Genomic DNA, 3,224 nt, shown 5'->3' on the forward strand with positions numbered 1-3,224 from the left:
GAGAAAGCCCTGCTAGAAAGACCCCTGCAAGGCCCAAGCCCTGGCTAGGCGGATCCTCCGCCGAAGTGTCTGCTGGGACATTGCTTTCCTCCCCTGGTGACAATAAGTCACTCTGGAAACTCAGTTCCTGCAGAAGCGAGGCATTCACACCCCCTCTGGTCTCTGGGGACTATAATTAGAACCCAAGGGCTCTCACTATCTCAGAAGCAGGCTTGAGAAATGGGGGTCAGAAAAAGTAAGTAAATATTGTTAGAACATTCCATGCCAAAGCCCCTGGGTTACCCAGAGGTCTCTGAGCCCATGCCTTTCCTTGTGGTCTAGAATCTTTCACACAGTGCTCGTTTCTTACCTCTTCTCATCAGTACTAGATCACTTTCTAAATCTAATTTTGATTTATTCATTTAACCAATTTATATTAAGTGCCTAATGCATGCCAGACACTGTGCTGCACACTTGAACTACATCAGCATTGATTAGAAGTTAAAATAAAGGGTTTAAGGCACAACCTCAGATCACTAGATTCGGTTTCATTAAGCGCATCATTTAGGTGGCCTGGGATGACCACAGGTATGTGCTCCTGAGGGGAGCACGCGTGTGTACCAGTGTACGGCTACAGGTTGGTAGACACACAAACATACAGAACACCCACAGGCAGCAAGCAAATGGGATCTGTGTACAGGTGTACACCTCTGCATGAAATACAACATTTTGCCCTAGAACAAATTAGGTCAGGACTCTTCTTCTCCCCCTCAGTCCCCTTCCAAGCAAAATAAAATAAAACTTTATAGCAAATGGAATTCCAGCCTTTGCACATGCGTGAGTGCGGGTAAACTATTTCTGAACGTCTTCACAGGCAGGTTTATGATCTGGGGGAGGACTGAGGCTCCAACGGCTGGCGCAGGAGAGAGGGCTCTTTGTGTGGCTGCCCCAGTCGCTGGAAATCATGCTGGCCAGGGGCGGCCTCAGCCGGCCCACCCGCTCCTCAGAAGCTGCCCCAGGACGCCCCTTCTCCCCCGCTCCCAAGCGGGATGCTGCTAATTGGAAACACATGGTCCCACCGAGGCTGGGCCTCCAGGATTGGGTGGGCTGGTGGGCACACGCACACTCACACATACACACCGTCACACACAGGCTCACTGTCACACATGGTGTCATGCAATTATCTACTCACAAATACACATACACTCACACACATGCCATCTCGCACAGTCACACACATTCTCATAAATACTTGCAAACACAACTCACAAACCCACTATCACAAACACACACTGTCAAACACATACTCCCACAAATAATCACATTCTCCTTAGCTTTGACGCCGATGGACAGGCACCCCATCTCCTCTGACCTCCTGAACCCCCAACCCTGCACCCAGGACAGGCCATTGGCGGTGCCTCCAGGCTTGCAGTGGCCCCATTTAATTCAAAGTTTTTTGGCTTTTTAGCCCAAAGCCATAATAAGCCCCTGAGTGAAGATCAGAAGAGATTCTAGGCAGGGACTCAGTGTGACTCCAGTGGAGCCATAATGTTGAATTATACTTATCAAGAGGGACTGGAGCATCAGCTTTTGAAGGAAACAAAAAGTATTTTGGGTTGCCACATTCTCAGTATTTCTGCATCCTGGGTGGGGATGGGGGGGTGCGCTGTTCATTTGGCTTCCTGGCCTGGAGGGGGTGTTTAAAAGGAGGAAAAGACAACAGATTTGCTTCAGTATTTTCCTTTCTTTCTGTGCTGAGAAAATTTCATTTGGACAGACTTCAAGACTGTTCTTATTAAAGGGTTTCTTCTATCTTACATCTCAACTTGATTTTAGTGAGTTTTCTTCTGCTCTGCAAATTTTGGCTATTCAAGTGTTATAAAACATTTTCCACCTTGACTTTTTTGGTAAAAACTAAGAAAGTTAAATTTGCAGGACACTCTGACATAACGCAAATCAGTCACACCCCCGTTTGTGCGCAAGGCGGGCAGAACCGGGCTTCCCAGCCGCCTTGCTTTCCACTTTCTTGCCTGCCAGACCCTGTCTTGGGCTCTGGCCGCTGCCCTTTGTCTTTAAGGAATTACCAGCGAGCTAGGCCCAGCACAATAAACCTGTCACACCTCTGCAGCTGTTCTGGGGCGCAGGGGCAGGCGCAGGCTGCGCGACCTCAAGGGAAGTGCGAGAGGGTTTTGGTAGATAACGCTCCAGCACCATGGCTCCTCGGGAAGCCCGATTTCTGGTGTGGCTGGTGCGTGGGACAGGGGCGGGTCCAGCACTCGTAAACTGGTACAGAAATTCCTCTGGGTCCTTTCTCATCCCTTTTATCAACAGCAACCACCACAAACCCCGTGGAACCGCTGGCAGCCAGTTGGTGTGCAGCTGGCAAATGCCACCTTTCCTGTGTTTTTAAAGCTTGGAGCGGAGGCGATACTTCAAAATTTCACTTTAAAATAATAACCTTAAATGTATTGTTTCCAAATAACTTTCTAAGCTCCCAAAAGAAGTCTCAAAGACACCCCAGACACCTTATTTGTATTTGGGGGTTCCAATGGGGTATTCTCAACTTCAAGGTGTTTCCCAGAGGGTCCAAGTTCACCCATCGTGCATTGTCCACGACTGCGCTGCCACCTCGATTGGCCAGCGCACGCGTGGGGAGGGGTGGGGGCAGCACCCACCAGGCTTCACAAAACAATTGTGTCTGGTGTCGTGGCTGCGTCTTAGACACAGATCCGCACATCCCCACATGCCACCCGCACCTCGTCAGAAATGGTGGCTTTTCATCACTGGGTCGCCGACCACGTTCACAAGCAGCAGGAACAGCTGGGACACAAAGCGGTTCTGGGAACCGGCCCACGCGCCGCAGCCCGGGTTTCCCACCGTCCAGTGTCCTTTGAGAACACACCGGGTCTGAGCCCGTTTTCTTCCAGGAGTCGGGGAGACGCCCCTGCCCTGTGCCGCGTGGGCTGCAGGCCGTGGCCCCCCATTCTCAGCCCCGTCTGCAGGGGCTGTGGCATCGGGGTCATTATCCACAAGTGCACTTCGAGTCCGTTCTCTGTCCCCGCCTGACAGTTGGTCCAGGGATCTACGCGGCTCAAGGCCGCCACTGCCACCCCCAGGCCCGGCTGCGGGACGCGTCAGAAGTCGCTGCATCCGCTGAGGCCTTTCCAACGGGCCGGTTACGCGGCTGGGCAACCCCACCCTCCACCGCTTCCTCCGCCACCGCGTCTCTGCTGGAGGCGACGACC

This window comes from Propithecus coquereli, unplaced genomic scaffold, assembly GCF_000956105.1.
Source record: "Propithecus coquereli isolate 6110/MARCELLA unplaced genomic scaffold, Pcoq_1.0 Scaffold354, whole genome shotgun sequence".
Classification (NCBI taxonomy): domain Eukaryota; kingdom Metazoa; phylum Chordata; class Mammalia; order Primates; family Indriidae; genus Propithecus; species Propithecus coquereli.